Source organism: Calidris pugnax, unplaced genomic scaffold, assembly GCF_001431845.1.
Source record: "Calidris pugnax isolate Ruff unplaced genomic scaffold, ASM143184v1 scaffold61, whole genome shotgun sequence".
Lineage (NCBI taxonomy): Eukaryota > Metazoa > Chordata > Aves > Charadriiformes > Scolopacidae > Calidris > Calidris pugnax.
In genome coordinates this window covers 3,155,553-3,174,021 of record NW_015090945.1, presented here as the reverse complement: position 1 = coordinate 3,174,021, position 18,469 = coordinate 3,155,553, and the positions used below count along the sequence as shown (strand labels likewise).

At 35.7% G+C, this 18,469-nt stretch overlaps 1 long non-coding RNA gene across 2 annotated transcripts in view; it reads right to left on the bottom strand.

Moving 5' to 3' along the window:
- Positions 1 to 221: 221 nt before the first annotated feature.
- Positions 222 to 18,469, bottom strand: part of LOC106893712 — a 35,004-nt gene continuing 16,756 nt past the window's right edge. Inside the window, exons 1-4 of one of the 2 annotated variants that reach the window (XR_001413153.1) lie at positions 11,957 to 16,937; positions 6,379 to 6,712; positions 2,476 to 2,571; positions 222 to 2,356 (exon numbers count right to left, since the gene is read on the bottom strand). This is a non-coding gene — a long non-coding RNA (uncharacterized LOC106893712). Of the gene's footprint in view, positions 2,357 to 2,475; positions 2,572 to 5,457; positions 6,713 to 11,956; positions 16,938 to 18,469 lie in introns of those variants that run through there. The other variant, XR_001413154.1, reaches the window with a different exon arrangement.

The following is an 18,469-nucleotide window of genomic DNA, read 5'->3' as shown; positions in this document are numbered from 1 at the left end:
GTTTTGTGCAGGTGTCAGTGAGGCAGGTTAAAGGGCATTACTTGTTAAAACTCATACAAATTCTGCCCTATGCCTGTATATATATCCACACTTTTTTGCAGAAATTACTGCAACATTGCACTATTAATATGCTCACTCCCTTATGTCTTTTTTTTTTTTTTTGTAATATCTCCCTAATTGTTTTTATTTTCAGATAGTAAAGAAACAATCAAATGCCAGAATACATGAAAATTATTTGCTTTAATAGACTGTTCCAGAATCTTGTTAAAGCCAGGACTATACATCCTAAAACCTGATGCAGATCCAGCTGTAAGCATTGAAAAAATTCAGTTCAGTGCATGAACATGACAACACAAACCACCTTCCCCCCTAATTCTGATAAAGGGCATTGTACAGCTCAGATATGACTCAGCTTAAAGCAAAGCAAACCAACAAATTTTATTTTTTTTTCAGCTGTACCTGTATAGTCAAAATGGAAGAAAGCTACACTGTGATACCTTTTCTGAACAGATAAAGCCTAATCTGTACAAATATATGTTATTCCCACATGGCATCATGGCATCCACTTTAGAGAGCTCACACAGCTTTAACTTTGCTGAACTGGGGAAGGCAGAGTAACTTGCATACAAAGAAATCCTTCCAATAAAGGGGTGAATGCATACTGCAAGCATAATGTCATACGCTCTCTCATTAGGCTTCTGAATGACCTTCTTTATATGTTTAAGAGTTCAAGGAACAGAATAATAACTAACATAACTTCCCCTGAGAAGCCACGAGAGAAAGCAAGGATTTCTGACACTGGTGCTTTGGGATACCTTTGAGAGACAAGAACCGCCGTCGGGTTCAAGGCTCACAGACAAGAAAACATCCTCTCTCAAGAAACAGGGAAGATTTGATGAAAGTTCACTTGTATCAATGTGAAGGTATAAATTAGAAATAAAATGGAAAAATATTAAGCAAGCAGTAAAACTAGGACATTATTAAAAGCACGGAACTGATACAAGAAACTGAAGACAGTACACTAAAATCTTGGGTCCCAGTATTACGAAAAATAAGGTCTAGCTACTGGAGGATGGCAGGAAGGCAGGAAACAACCCAAAAACATAGCAAAGAACAAAATCTTCCTACTGGTATAGGTCTATTAGTAGACAGAGATGACGAAATCTCTTTAACAAGTATTTCAGTTTGAAATTCTGAAAAGAAACAGGTGCAGTCTTTATACCATAAAAACAATTTAATTGTTGAATAATACTAAATGACTTTGCTTACCTAGGTAACGCTTTTATTTCTTTTCATTTTTATCTTTCTTCTTTCTTTTTTTTTTTTCTTTTTTTTTAAATCCAAAACTACATATAATTTGTATTAAGCCTTATGGAAAATCAGGCCAAGGAAAAAAACTTTAGCAGCCTGAGTCCTCCACTCTTTCACGAAACTGTAAATGTAGCCTGACAACAGTCTTGGACAAAAAAAAAAAACAATAACCAAAACAAGCAAACCCCAATCCAGGACTCAGTCAATAAAGAAGCAAATAATAAACTATTAGTAATACCAGTCAATATTTATAGAACAAACTTAATTTCATTGTCAAAGTAGATCCTGTGTTTTGTTATAAGATTTGATAAAGATAAGTGCTTTTCTCTGGCTTTGTTCTCTTCTAGAGAAATCTTAAGCGGATTGATAGTAATTGTTCCCCTTCCATGAAATTTTTGTGCAGAGAGTAATTCTTGGTGCTACACTGATGTCCCCGTTATTTCATATTTATGTAAGAAGCTTCCAGATACTTTATAAGACACTAAACAGTTTGAGGAAACCACATACTAACAGCTAGAACTGAACAAGTAAGAAACTTAATAAACAAGGAACAGCGGATATGTTTCTACCAGCATTTCACCCGAGACACATTAGACCCTTAGACTTTCATCGAGAAAGCAAATATAGTATCATATTATCTGTGATGTGTTGATGATTCTAAGAGAATTATCAGACAAGGTAGAAGCCAGTCATGGTAAAATGTCAACTTCCTCATTCCCTGCTGTGGTTCTGGGACCTTGTGTTTCCCAAGAAGACCATGACACCTTCTTTCTCTCTTAGCCCAACATGCAGTCAAGGGGTTGCTAGAAAGCAAAAGCAGTATTAAAAATGTTAGTTTAAGTTGCTTTCCTACACTCTCTGCATTCTGTCAGTCCAGGTTCCTCTGTTGAAACATGATGAACTGGATGGGAAAACTCATTGGGTTAAAAATATAACCACCTCTCTGTATCCGGGTCCTCCTCAGCAGGTGTCATAGTGTCCCATCTCCAGTCCACAGCTACACCAGGCCAACAGAAGTAGCAGTGAAGTGGCACGAAACCAGGATCTGATGGGATAAGGCAGGTGGAGAAGCAAAGAGGAGTAAATACAAACAGAGCTCCCGTCCTTTGGAAAGCCACAACATCTGTGATTCTCCCAGTCTGGAGTCACGTGCTGCAGACCTACCTCACCAAAAGAGCTGACTTGAGCCGCCTCATGTGCTGAAATTCCATCAGGGAGATTATTTAGCTCCCCATTTGACTGGCTCTGTTCCAAGTCACTCTGCAGGGTGAAGAAGTACAATGCTAAGTGCAGAATAGGAAATAACGTGTGGTGCAGTGTCACCTGGTGAACCACCTTCTTCAAACACCACCACACGAGGGATGTGTGTAGGGTGGAGTAATGCCAAGGGACTGTCCAGAGTGGAGGGGTTCATGATTTAGCAGTAAGGGAAAACATTCACTAGAACAAAGCGGATCCTCTCTGTCTTCGTGTCAGAAACATATACATTTCAGGACCTTAAGAATTCATTCCTTGTCAGAAGCAGGATATTATCTACCCAGTCACAGCTGTGTGGTGGTCACAGAGCTGTGCAAACAGTCACTGTGCTCAGGGAGATCAAAGGTTTTTAGGTATTCCAAATTGAGTAACGTTATCCGTATCCACACCAAAAAGTGTAAGCCAAGATACTAGAGAACTGCTAATGGTATTATTAGTTTGGGGAACACTTCATCAAAGCTGGTACTACTCTTTCTGTAAAAACTGTATAGATAGCCTGTTCTGGGGCAGGTACTTTGTAACAAAAATAAATCCTGCTAAATTTTATTACCTATTGATCTGAATGTATAGTACACCTTATTTATTCCAGGGAGCAAAACTGTCTGACATTGACAAAGAGGGAAAAAAATTAAATAGTTACAACAATAACAGAATTAAGACCAAAGAGGTAAAACCAGTAACAACAGTAATAAGCTGCAAGTCCCAGAAACAAGTATTCTACATTGGAAGCTCTGGATGGAAGAATCAACTGAGTTAATATATGTTTTATATAATATCATATATGATCTCTGCTGTATCACAAAATGAAATGGAAGCAGCTGAAAGCTATGACATACTGCAAAGATACTTTGAAGATACTGATATAGATGGATAATATAAATCTTTTACTAAATGTATCTCTCATAGCATAGGCAATAGCTTTGTGAATTTCATAACACAGCAAATTAAAGCGAGATGAGAGTCAGTGAGGGTTTTGAATTATTATGCAATGCCCCCATATGCCGTAATGATCCTACTATCTTAAAATATAACTATGATAACACAAATTTATTAACTCAGAGGCATTAAAATTCTGTTAAATCACTTCCAAAAGACATTTGGAAAAAAAAAAAATCAAAATTTGTCTGGTTTTAAAGTGATTTTGGTCTGTGGATGTTAATAACATATCTGAAATTCCCCTAAAATATCTACTTATTCTGTACTTAAATGCCGCAATGCCACTTTAAGGAAATTATGTATGTGTGTTTTTTAAATTGTCGTTGGAATGAAGAATCAGGATGGGAATGCCAAATTATGTTCTAATGAATACACTTTAACTGTTTTTTCTCACAAAACCTGCTATTTAGCTTTTAATATATCCCTGATATTTAGGTGATCAAAGCTTTAGAGTAGTACTGCTGTCAGAACAGTATAACATTTCTACAATACTTAGAAAAACAGTTTTTCAAACAGTAGTTGAAAAAGGACCGTATCTTTTAATGGTTTTCTGTTCTTTTTCAAAACTGTCGTACTTCAAAATGAGGTTTAGGTTTCGTAATTTCTTTTCCCAAATTGTTTTTAATAAGGATTAATTTAAGGGAGACTTTCCCACTATTAGTGATGTCTCTGGTAGGTGCAATTCCTCTCTCCCATCACCTTTTCCGTTCAAACTCCTCCATGGCTACAATTTCAGTATCTGGGTTGTAATTCTGCTGCAATTCTTGCACAGAAGCCCGGGCAATCAGCCCCGTCCTCCCCGTGCCAGCCAACTCTCCTGGTAATACAGCAATACAACCCCACAGGGATGGAAACACTAGAGCTGTGGTGCTAGGGGGCAGGTGGAGAGACAGAGAGGTGGGGTTGATTGACACTAGAACATCTGGGGAAGAGTTATCAAAGAATTACTGCAGAACCACTGAAATTTCACCCTCCACACCTCATGAGAGGGAAAGGAAGCTACAAGAGATACTGTTAATAAATAAATCTGCCTTCCAACTAAAGCTCCATCAAAAAATTTCTTTTTTTTTTTTTTCTTTTTTTTTTTATCCCCAACTTCAATTTGTGAGCAGCTATTATTAACTATGTGAAAATTGGTTGTGACTTCAATTCTGCAGTGGTTACAATTCTAGGACAGTTTTAATTCAAAGTCAGATGGCATTTTCTTTAAAACCAGGATGTAGCTTTCCCAGTTCATTCACCTTCCTCACTATTGATACAGTTGGAAGAATATGGGACTTAGGCATATTAAATTTTTAGGGTTTTTTAGTATCAGAACAGGAATGTATGTAATACCATTGCAAGATAAATTTCAATAAGTTTCTATTTTTCAGTTGTAAAAATCTACATCATTGTGTGGATATGGTACTACATATTCAAATTGTCTGATTATATTTTGCTTTAATCGGAAGAGAACGTATGTTGGATTTAACTATATACTAGTTACTAGCCTTACTCCAGATTTTGCAAGCTTCATAATGAAATTAAGTTTAATGAACGTATACTTTAATCTTTCATTCTGGTTGTATATGGATTATTTAGAGGCACTGGTATGAGAGTTTTATTAAGATGACATAGATGGGTGTGTCTTGTTAGCTTTATATTGAAGTTCTCCCAAGTTGAGCCTGAAGATGAAATTCTTCCTAGTGGGATGGAAAAATAAGATGCTGCTGACAATAGATGCTGATGTTCAGATTGTAAGTGCATGTGGGGTTTTTTAAGTTCCCTTTTCTTTTTATGCTTTCAGACTGACTTGTTGCCTTTGTCTTGCTTTTCTGCCAACCCCATTAACCCCCACTTGCCACGTTTCATCATCACTGAAAAAGTTAGCATGTATAAAACACTTTAAGTACAGGTTTCCTCATAACTACTATTTCAAGGTCTTCATAGACTCAGATTGATATTGTGGCATGAGTTTCTCCAGATTCATCTCAGTTCAAGAAACCCTTTTCAATGAAATCAGCAGATTTTGAAAAAGAAGTTCAAACATTTCATTCCATTATGAAGACTGATGCTGATATTTCATCTAAGTTAAACCATCTGGAAAGAATGTTTAGGCTTATTTTTATTTGTTATCATTTTTATAATTATCTGTAATACTAAATCTTAACAAAGTTCATTTGAACTAATTGAATGTTTTGAATGATATTACAATAAATCCACTTAACAGTTTTGCAGTATTCCAAAACAAAATAGGTACAGAAACTCCTTTTCTAAAGGCAGTTAGCACAGAAGGGAAGAATAATAATAAAATCCTTCATGAGATCATACTTTATTGATCTAATCAGCTTAAAACTGTATGGATTTTTATGTGGCTACATTTCTATTTTATTTAACTGAAACAAATGTCTAAAAAATGTATGAATTATTAATGCTTAATTTTAACGTTGTTTGGGTTTTTTTCCTATAGTGATCTCAATGAAACAAATCATCCACTTCAGGCACACAAATTACATAAATCAAGAGATAAAATAATTTATATGAATAATGTGGCTCAAATATTTCTTTACAGTGCTTAAAATCAGTTCTATGCTCTTCCAAGTACTAAGTGCAAAAGGAAGTGGACAAGAAGGAGAACAGTTAAGGAAATCTTTTGGCTTGTAGAGGGAACTGTCAGATGAGAAGAGTACTCCCTCCTTACTCTTGTGGCCCCAGAGAAGAGGAATAAGGGACATCACAAAATCACTCTTATTTGCAACAAAAAACCGAGGATGACGAAGAATGGTTTGCTGAAAATCACAGACAGCAAACGGCAGCCTTTTCCATTGTTTGTTTGGATTTTTTTCATCCAGTCAAGAAAAGAAACATTTAGTGTTGAGGGAGGTGGATTTGTACCTTTTATCTGGTTTCTCAGTGGCCAGGAAGGCGAGTGCTTCGTTCTGTCCTTGACGGGCAGTAAGAAAGCTGCTGCTCACGGCTGTTGCTCACGCTCTCGCTAGACAAAAAGAAGCCAAGCTGAGCAGGAGATGGAAACTACTTGCTTAGGCAAACTCTTTGGTGTAGGAAAAAGCAATCATGTAGCACCCATTCTCAGCTTTGCTATTTCTGTAAAGCGCATCAGGATCTTCACACTGAACATTCACATGGTCTGCAACAACCTTCTTGCAATGCTGGTTCTGTAATCATACCTCTCTGGATTTCCTTGGATATTCTTTGCCAGATGGTGACTCTGCAAACAAGATAAACACAACTTAAAACACAGTGTAATTGTTTATTGGCTAATGCTCAAAGATCAAGTGTCTGGAACTAATATGTTCTAGAGCAAGCATTAATTTGCTCACAAAACCCAAGAGACAACCAACAAATCTCTGTGACCAGGCAGTCATCTGCCAGGTGGGGAAAGGTCAACCTCCATTGCTGCTAGGAATATATTAATCAGCATCATCCTGTTCACTGAGGGGCTTTTAATTTTTTATACTCTCTTAAGTAAGCATTTCTCTTCTTGAGTCCTTGAGCTGTTAATGACTGTTCTCTCAACAATTACAGTATCGACTTTTTTTTTCCCTTTTTTGTCTTACATAGTTTTAGCTTGCCTACTTTCTTGTTCCACACCAACAACTAAAAAAATTCAGGGACAAGCAGGGAGAGAAGAAGAGTTTGCAAAGGAAGTAGAGTAGTCAACCCAATAAAGCTGTGAGAGGTGTAGAAGCAGAAAAAAAGACAGTAAGTTACTAGCTTCAATAATCCTGTTTTCACTTCCATGTCTTCAAATATTTTTTCTAATGTTATTTTAACAAACAGCTTCTGCACATACGATATGGATGGTAGATACAATTACCCCAGGCATCTCCATGATTTTTGGAGCCTCCTAGACATATTCATCATTCCTTATTTAATTCTACGTGTCTCAAGTTCCAATGAATGCTTCCTCCTTCAGGCCTGGATGGATCTTACCCATCTTACACAGAGAGGAAGACCTTGGTTGAGAGAAATAGTATTCATCTAAACAGCTCTGCAAGCTCCTGAAACCTGGAAGGCTGCCTTACTGGAAAAGCTGAACAAGTTCAATGTTGTCATCCATGTTCTCCCTCTGAAGAAAGCTGTTAATGAGCAGTTTGTTTTAAATCATGCCAAAATCATTTTCAGCTCAGGAAGCTGCTCAGTGCTGATCTTGATGACAAAAGGACTGTTTTGTGGAGTAGATCTCATTGTGACTCTAGCAAGGAACATTAGCCTTGTTCTCTATGAAATGGGGCGCTGGAGAAATATGACCACTTGCTATTGCAGCTTTGGAAAACGTTCAAAAGCAGAACCAAGGTGTCTTTCACATAGAGTACCAGAAAGCTTATGTTCTCTCAACCAGTGTCATTCATGTCTTTCTTTTTGACTTTACTGATGCTGTTTTAACTCGTTCTCAGCCTAGAATATGGCTGTTCAGTTTTTATTTATACAATAACACTGTATCAAGCAAATATCAGTTTTCCTAACATAAATCATAAAATAAAGAAATATTCTAGAGAAAGAAAATATTCTTAAATTGTCCTCATCACTGTAATGTATTATTCCCATCAAAGGTGAATGGAGATAAAGTGGATCATGAAAAGTCACTTGCCCCATGGCTGTTACCCACACAGCTCAGAGGCTAGCTGGTGCTACACAGCTCAACATTAACTGCCCAAGAAATAGCAGAAATAATAAAGTATGTTGTAGAGGTGAAGGAAGACTTCTTATGAACATAAGCACCCAAACCCAGCTGAAAATACCAATGAGTTACACGTTGTCAGTTTGCATTAATGATACATTTCTGTTTGTATGTCTGACCAGTGTTTTGCCCTCCTGCTGCTACTTTGAGTGATCTATATTCACCTTCAAAATAGTTTGATTTGTTTTTTAAACTACCATTGAAGGATATATTTTCTTCTTTTTCTCCACAAGCACAACTCTCTTCAGAGAGATACTGGCATGAAGCCCAGAGTAATGCTACAGCCCTAGACTAATAAATGATTATTAATCAGATTGTTTGTATCACTGTAGTAGTGTTAATTTCCTTTTAATAACTTTGTGTCCAGAGAACTCACAGCAGTTTCTTTCAGCACTCAGGTTTTCCCAGTTTCATATACTGAATTCAAAAGATAAATACTTTAAGGAGAACCCCCCTATATGCAAAATTTGAGGTTCCAATGATTATTTGATTCAACTTTGTAATTCTGGGTTCAAAGTGAAAGAATCTTGTTTTGCAAAACATAATTCTGAAAGAAAATCTAAAAGCACAACAAAAAATTTCTTCTGTTTTTTAGATGTTTATCCAAGAAACAGTTGCTTGTATTCGTAATTCCTCTGTGTTTGTCATGACATTAACAATCTTGAGTTTCACTAATGCTGAAAACACTGTTGGACTTTGTACCTTCTCAGGTCCTTTTCCCTGTTTCTGTTTGTGTACTTGCATACTCTTAAAATATTTATTGAAATTTTTTGTCTTCAAAAATATGTATAATGTGTTCCCTTCTACAGTAAAATAAATGAACTAGACAACAAAAGGGTATATGAAATAATTGAAGAGATTATATCCTAAAATAAATCAGAATATTTTAAGAATAAAGTAATGAATCCATTTCATTATTTCTTGCAATAAGAACAGCAATCTGAACATTGGGAAGTTCAGAATGTAATGCATCATGGACTTCCATATAGAGAGCAGAAAAGCAATTCTAATAAATAGGCAGATCATATAAAAATGATTTGTATCAATATCTATCAGTCTGAACTCTGACAGGACTGCACCCACTGTTTCCCCCAAAGTAGGCAATAATGAAAAAGTGTCTCTTCCATTTATGCATTAATTTCAGGACTGATTGCACCTAACCACATTGAATCTGTCCACATCCTTTTCAAGCATGGCAACTAATGATCACAATTCCTGTCATGTAGATCAGTGCTTCAACATCCGGTTGGAAATTGTCAACTCTGCATACTACAAATCCATGTTCTGTCAATATTACAAATGGAGAAGTAGGCAGGTGCCATTTCAGAACTCCTCTCCTACAGCTTTGAGTTCTGCTGAGCCATTTTGTCAAATAAAGCCCATAAGTGTGTTTGCCTGAGCTCAAAAAAAATTTCCCTGCATTTTCTTTTTAATACATGGCATTCCATTCATTAATTACTGGTTTTTACCCTGACTCAATTAAATTCAAAGTTCTAATCATGATCTACCACACATCTAGCTGTGTAGACATTTTCCTTTGGAAAATATCTATTCAGTTCAACTTTGATCTTTTCATCAAGGTACGCCTTGAAGGTACAATGTCCCAAACTAAAACACTGGGAAAATATTGGAGCTATTTTCTGTGCTAACTTTTCAGTTAAGCAATTCATACACAGGGGACATCTTATGGATCTCATTCAGCTCAAACTTAATAAAGTTCATGTTTACTTCTTTATTTCTCTCACCTCCTTCTTTAATGACTTCTTAATTAAAAAAAAATGAAGATATTAGAGTGGTAAAAAAATAACCAAAAACTGGAAAAAAAGGTATACATCAGGAATAAACGTGGGAGAAAAATTACATTTTTCAGCATAAACTGCACTTCTCATAGAGTACTTATGCTACAATGAAATAAAAGATGATCTATAAATTGCATAGTGTTAATCATGTCAAATAAGGGACATTGCAGACAATCTAGAAAAGGTCAGTGATGATTTACTTAGTAGGGTAAAAATATACTTGACAACAGAATGCTAGCTTTCCTGAAGAAATACGCATTTAAAAGTTTGAGAAGGAGAATTAATGCTGTCAAATTAAGCAAGAAGAGTACTTGCAAGCTAGGAATGACAAAGAGATAATCATGCTGACATCAAAACATGTGCATAAAATAACATCTACTGTTAAAAAGCATGAAGAGTTTTGTTTGTAATGAATATTTTGATAGATATGTCATACGGGCTTCACCTCTCCTCTAAATTTCCATTTTATTAACCCAAAGGATCAAGTACAATCCAAACATTTTTGGTAGTACAGTAAATGCACGCACATGTGCATAAATATTTTAAGATATACATGTGCTTTCAGCGTTTTACTGATGGCTACAAAGTATGTGGTCTGGACTTTTGAGTCTTTTCTGATTTGTTGAATTTGTTAATCTCCAACCTCTGGTTTTAAGGTAGCCCTCCTCGGAAGCTTCCATTGGATTTCTGTTTCCAAAATATGTGGATATTCTCTAGCTACTTAAATGATGTTGATCTAAGCCTCATAACCACAGTGTGAACAAGTGCCCCTTCCAGGTCATGGATTTTTCATGCAGAGAAGCAAGGTCTGTAAATATTTTAATGTTGGTTTGGTTTGTTTTGTTTTTCCAGAAGGAAAAAATATGTTCTCATTTCTATGCATTTTAATTTGTGATATGATTTGCTTCACTCTATGGCAATCTCTTCCAAAAACTGTCTTTGATAAACACCTGTAAAACCTCCTCCTTGTGCTGACAGAACAGGTACTCTTGCATACTTTGATGCCAAAGCAGGTAGGACAAGACAAGAACTGATAGTTCCAAACAAATCAGGGATTCATTATCTTCCACCAAGTGTGTCTGTCTACTGTTTTGCAAAACCTTGGTGACCCTGTCCCTTATCACCCCACAGCTTGGTGAAGAGCTGGTACCTCAGAATAAACAGTAGCCACAGCGACGGTTTGAGCAGCACAGGGAAACGATTAAAAGAGTGGTCATTGAGATGACATTACAATGGGGGCTTATACTTTCCTCTTCGGCATAAAAGAATCTCTCTCAAATCCCAGCTAGGGATCTACAGTGCAGCTGAGATGTCTTTTGGAGTTTTTATGAATGGTTTTGAGGGAAAGAATAATAAATGAGTCAAGCCACTCATCAAGGCATTTTTGAACAGTCCAGATATCAGTCAAATCAAGTTGATTTTATCAGTTTAGACTCTTTGTAACAGCAAATATGTTGGAAGATAATAAAAGACATAAAAAATACAGATTGAATACAAGCTATTTAGAAACAAAAGAATACCCGGTATATCAGAATGTCATAGGAAAGTAATTTGATGCTTAAAGCACATTTGCAGAACAGTTATGTTTATTACATTTAGCAATTTTAAACATCTTTAATAATGAACACTTAATCACAGGAAAAAGTAATAAAACAAATTTTGAAAAAAAGAAGCTGGGATTTTGTAAATAAGAATAAAGTAAACTATTCTGCTCACGATTCCTTGTTTTCTTGAACACTCAAATATCAAAACCTGAAACTGAGCAAATAGCTTACCTCTTTCCTCTGAAAGTAATTAAAGATAAACATAAAATATGCTCCATAACTGTCACACAAATGAAAAAGTGGAAACCAGATTTCCAATAACAGAAAGAAGAAATAAGCTTTTCTACGATTAGAAGTGCGTCATACATACATAGCACTTTCCTCTAATGCTGAAGAGTCAACATCAGTAGCAAACTTTTTCCACTCACTTTAGATGTAGACTCCAAGAGCTCTGCAGAAACTCAGCTTGAGTGACACTTGGAAGCCTCTGGAAATTTTTGTGTGTCATATGGTCCCCAGTGCCTGTATTTCTGTGCTGGGAATGGAGCGTTCAGTCAGTTGATTCATTGTCACGGAGAAGCCTAGGGCTGAGCATTCTAGTGCTGAGTAAAGAAGAGGAGATAAAATTTATATGTGCACAGTGAGAAGTTGAGCTTGAGAAGAAAAGAACAAAGGCTACGTTAATGTGCAGGAATTCCAGCATCTTTGCTTACCCAGACGTCCCTCCCCTTACGCACAGAGATGTTGCAGGTGGTGAAACAGTATTTTCTTTGCACAGATGTGAGACATCAGCCCAACAACCAAACTCTTGAAGCAGAACCAGAGCATTCATAACATTAATTTTTAGGTTCATCAACATTGCAGATAAAATAATGTCTCCAGTGTAACAGTGGGGGATACTTCTTTGTTAAGTTTTAAATCAAATTGTTTGGGTTCCCATCACAGGATAGCTGTTGAAATACAAAGTACAATGCAAGAGATTTTTCCTCTCCTCTTCCCCCTCCCTCCCCCCTTTTTTTTTGAGGGGGTGAGGGTTATGATTTACAGCTGCTACTGAACTGAAAATGCTCTGTAGAGGCTGCAGTTACAAATGGAATAATCTGTTTAAAATTTAACTCGGGTCTCTCTATACCACACTTTAACACTGCCACATCTTCAGGTAAGTTGTCAAATACACAAAGCAATACACATCCAGAGCAGAACTGCTAAAGTGAGGAAGACTGGGAAAAATTTAATGAAAGAAAGGTTTGGAGAGAAACGACCATATGGAGGGAAGTGCAGCACAGAAAACAGAACTGAGAAATTAAACTGATTAAAGGTGTTGAAGAAAGGACAAATGTTCGCTGCAAATCTGTAACTAAACTGTAGGTACAGTGTGGAACATGGGCTTTACAGACCTCTTGAGAAACACGAAATAGCTCTTGTTCCTACTCATTCAGAAGCAGTAAGAAGCCCTTGTCCTTGACCAATTTTTCTAGAAATCAAGAATTTGTGTAAATGAAGAAATCTTATGGCCTTCAGAACTATCAACCATAAAATTTTGAATTTATTTTGAAGTATGACTTTTGCCTGCTAAACCTGGTAGGCAAAATTGTGACCGGTTCAGTAAAAAGCAAGGTCTGTTTCCATCCCTGCTTTCATGCTGCCATTTAACACAGATTACTACAAGGACAACCAAGACATAAATACCATAGTCAGAACGGGAACAACAGTCCACACTTCCTAACAAACACCTACTCTGTCCTGGTGGCACGTGTGTCCTCACCCCCCAGAGCAATTTCAGCCTAATGCTCTGAGCAGAATAATGGGAGGGAACAGAAACTGGGAAAGCTGGAACCACAGAAAAACTAAAACTAAATAATCAAAATCTCACAAGTTGTTTCAAAAGAGAAAAATGAAAAAGGAACCTGAATAAGGAGAAAAGAAAGCATAGAAATTATTGAGAAAAAAAGACACTAGAATTTCTGGGCAGTCAAGGAATATGGATTTTCAACCAAAGAAAGCAGAACTTTTTATTTTACCAAAAAACTAATAATTTTTTACTGCCCCATCCCTAAATATTTATAGAGTGTCAAAAGTAATATAACACCTTATATGTTTTCCTGCTTTTTCCTAATTATTATCTATCTTACAATACACAGTCAGTAGTGGTATTTAAGCTTTTTAAAATATTTTTATTTGGAATCATGTGCAACACTTTCAATGGAAAAGATTCCACAGTGCTGTATGATGAAGCAAAGTATTCCCTTGTCAATATATACTTGTAGTTATGTTCTCATAAACTTATACCCTTTTAAATCCTGAATATTCCTTTCCAAAGGAATTCAAAGTCCTTAGTGATATATATATATATATATATATATATATATATATAATAATGGCCCCTTGCTGCCTTGCTAATATTTTTTCATACAACTCAACCTTTGACCAAAAACCTTCGAAGAAAAAATGGAATGATTTCGTCCAGCAAATCTTAATGGCTATTATCTCATCTTCCTGTAGGAGGTTCATGTACTCATCACTTGGTGAGTAAACAGATTCTCCACACTGAAATACACATGAGGTCGAAGTCTTTAAATTCTGACCTTGGATCTTAAATTTCGAGTTTCTTATAGATATCTAAAGGTGCTTGAATATCACTATGTGACATTTCCTTCCCTCCTGCTAATTAAATAGTATTTGAATAATTTCAACATATCTTGGACATCAAATGAGAATACTAATAAACTAATTATTTTTTTCTTCTGAAGCACAGGTACATTAACATTATATGTATACACACACAATTATTTTGATTTCTCTTTCTAAAGATCTTTTCCTAAATCTAACCTGAATGCACTGAGCTGGACAAGCTTCAGTTTCTCTCTGCATCACTAAACATTACAAGAAATTACAATGTTTTCTCAGTGTAGAATATTTTCTCATCCTCTGTTCTTCCCAATCTGCATGACCTAATATTCCCCCCAAGCAATAAAGGCACAAAACGGGGAAGACTTAGTCAAACTCACCGTATATTTTATTGGGAAGTATCTTCAAAGAAAGGAAATTAAAAATCAGGTATACAGATAATATATTTGAACATTTAGGGCTTTTTTTCCCTTTTATCAAATATTAACTGCCCGCCATCTATACGTATATCTAATACAGATGACAAAAAGTAAAACAGAAACTGTATATTTCAATTCTTTGACTTTCATAGTGGCTGTGGAAGTGCTCCAGGAGCTGTGAGCTTACCAGAGCATGATCTTTACGAAATATATAAGTAAAGCATAACAGAAGTCATGGCCACACACTGACAACATAAGAAGAGGGAAGAAGTCACTACCCTGCACGGTTTCCCTCCCAAGTTTTGTAAGATGTAGGGTATTACTTATTTTAAAGTAGTTTTTCTATCCCCAATATGACTTCTCACACATGAACAGACTAGAATTCCTCTCATATCATAATATTTCTCTAAATTAACATTACGTCATTGTGTAGTTACCTTGTGTGGTTCAAAGTCAATTTAGCAAGCCTGAGATATTTCTTCAGTTATATTTGACTTAGAAGATAAAAGTCATGAAGTGATGTCTCATAAAAGACATCGACTCTTCTACACCCCAATTTCCATAAGCATAACTTGTTATAGAGTGGATGCGGTACACAGCACGTGAGGTGGCTGTGTAAGGACATAATAGCTATAATTCTAGAAATATCCGTTTTGAAGCAAGGAATTTGCATGTAGCTCTTTACAGATTTCCGTAAATTAACCTGGAAAAGGAAAGGATTATTGAGGAGCAAAGAGAAAAATAAAGTAAATTAAACCAGTAATTTCTAAAGCATTTTACATGCAGAAACTAAAATGTCACATAAGCAGAAATAGCAGAACAGCAGCACACACACAGATACTCACCCCCTCGTTCAGGTCACTACTAAATAGTATATCATAAGGGTGCCTTGAAAATTTCCTGAGGTTATACTGAATTAGGATAAATTTTTCACTGCCATGCATTTTGGAGAACGGTCTCATATGATTGACAAGCAACAGGACTGATTAAAGAATAATAAAAAGAAATGAAAGAAAGAGTCTTCATAGACATGAGTCAGACTCTGGACTAAATTTTTGAAACTCTTATATTTTCCTTTTTTTGGCAGTCACTCAGAAGTTTCTTTATTAATCCTTATTTTCCAACAATCTAAGGGATCCAGTGAGGCAAATGTGGATAATGTACCCTTAATTCCACTTTGTGCAGGTATTAACATCACCTCATCCGAATGCATTTGCACCAACACCAGAAGTTTTCTGGTGCAAACTAGCCTTTTAAAAGATATGCTTGAAAAAGCCGGTGTAGTTAGAAGAGATTTAAACATAAGGTCCTGCAGCGCAATATAATAGCTATTGATACAGCAACAGTAACAGTAAATAGCAATGAGGGTACAAATGAAACTTTTTTATGAGGTATTGTCCTTTTCTGTATTAAAACAATATGTAAATCAATGTCCTGGTTCCCCCCCCTGAAAATTTATCTCTTTATTTGAATTTTCTCATTTACAGCATGGTCTTTACTGTATTGGTTGTTAACAAAAACACTGTACTATATGCAAAAATGCAGAAATCCTGAAGGCTCAATGAGGAGAGGTGAAACTTCAGTACAGGAAAAAAAAATATTTAGAATAGAATTACTTATTTGTCAGCTAAAGTTTGACTAAATCCAGCAGAAGCCCAAGTAAATATACTCTTTAAAATTTAATATATGCCACAAGGAAATGGAGTCTGCCATTCTCCCCATCCTCTAGGCACCTGCCTCAAGCTATTTCAGAATAAAATGTGAAATTGCTCACTTGTGAAACTATGACAATGGGAGAACTGAAAAGAAATTCCATTTGAAAAGCAACCTTTTTTTTTTTTTTTTTTTCACCTTCGACAGTAGTTATTTGTTCAAGGGAAACAAAATCAAAAGGATCACCTGGTAGGTATTGCTTATTTTAGACAGATCTAGAGTAACATATACACAGAGGTTTCCTGATAACGCTATTGACAGAAAATTACTAAGAAGTTAAGATAGAATAGTAACACTCTGAAATTCTGCCCTAGCAGTCACTATACCACTTAATCACTGTTGTCAGAAACAAACACACAAACAAACTAGCCCTTTGAGTAATTTGATCTAATTAGAAACATTTGATATCATAATGCTGCTGACTTCCAAATCATTAATGGAACAGTGTTCTCAAAGGCATGATAAACAGCATTCTAACCAAGGTCAATTAAGCCATTTTAGGTTGCCAGACTGCTAAACATCTATAATTAACTTTGTGGAGACTTTCAAAACATGGTTTTGAAAACTAGACTTGGAGGAGAAAATCTGAGTTTTCCTCAGAAAGTTCAGAGAAAGTGGTTGTATTGGAGCTGTTAAACTGTGCTTGCCACAGTATTCCTTACCTTGACACATTATAAACAACACTCCCCATAGATGCATAATACTAATTAAAAAATTAATTTAAAAAATGCTGATGAATTCTATTTTGGATATCAGTTTCAGGCACATGAGTAGGGGCTAATTATAGAACTAAAAATTAATGAGTTCTCTTGCAAAAGGAATCTTGAAAAAGTCATACTTTTGAGGTGCAAACATGTCCTCGGTTTTTTTTAAATGTTACATGACAACTTGCACATAGACATACTGACATACTCATGGACACTGATTTGCATGCACACACTCACTTGCAGTTCTGCACAGCTACACAAACAGTGTCCTAAGAAAAGAAATCTCATAAAAATGAAAGATTGGGATGCAATTAATTCAAAGTATCTGAATATAAAAACACAATGTTTTCTGTAGTTTGTTCAAATGTTACATAGACACACCCCCTCCCATTAAAAAAAAAAAAAAAAGAGAGAGAAAGAAATTAAAGAAATCAAAAATAACAATGGAATACGCAGTATCTTGGCTTAGGATAAAAGCGACTGCAACCAGAGAGGTACAGATTAATTTTAATTTGCCAAGGTAGAGCATACCCAAGAGTTTTTGATGCACCATTATGAAAATTCTAGACCATTTTTAGGTTGTGTGGTCTTGGAAACCTTGAAAGATTCTTAAAAAAAGGAGAAACTAATGCTCTACTGATTCTCAACTAATACTTTTCAGGGTTTAACAGTGTCATTTAAACAATTCCGCCCTGGCAGTTCCTCATCTATTCCAGTCAAACTATCAGAAAAGCTGATATCATAAATCCATATTAACTTGCATTAACTCTAGTTACAAAGAACAAATATACATTAAAAGAATTCTTACAGTTATTATGGATGTACTGTAAACACATCTTGTCCTACAATCTGCTGGATTGGTTTTCTGAGATTTCAAAAATTATTGATAAAGGCAATAAAATAAAATACTTTTTTTCTATGTTAGGCTTCATGTGACTCTCTGAGTAAGATGTTAAAATGATAGAGGATCAACATGCTGCATGTTTTCAAAAGCTAGATTTACCGAGGCAACCTACGAGGGATTGTCATGAATTCTTAACTGACTATTTAAGGTCAATAATGTATTTAAAAAAATGTATCCTCTATTTTAATACACTCCTTCTCAATCACATTTACTTAGACACAAGGTAGTACTTAATACACTGGAGTCCTATGGCCCGCGTTGTGCCACACACGAGACTCGATTGCAGTGTTTCTTCTGACTTTATGACATATGAATCCATTAATATCTGCAGAATTAAGCAGTTTTATGTCTGGTAGTTAAAGACTTGCATGACTGCATTAAAGGAGGCTAAAAAGTTACCATATTTCAATGTAAAAATCTTCCTAATGAACTCTTTACATAAGTAAAGATAATAAATAGAGTCTTCAGAAAGATGAAACCTTCAGTGCACCTTCCCAAGTTACTGAGCTTGGGAACTGACTCATTCAGAAGATTAATGGAACCAGTTTTTCCCAGTAGCAATTTGCCTCT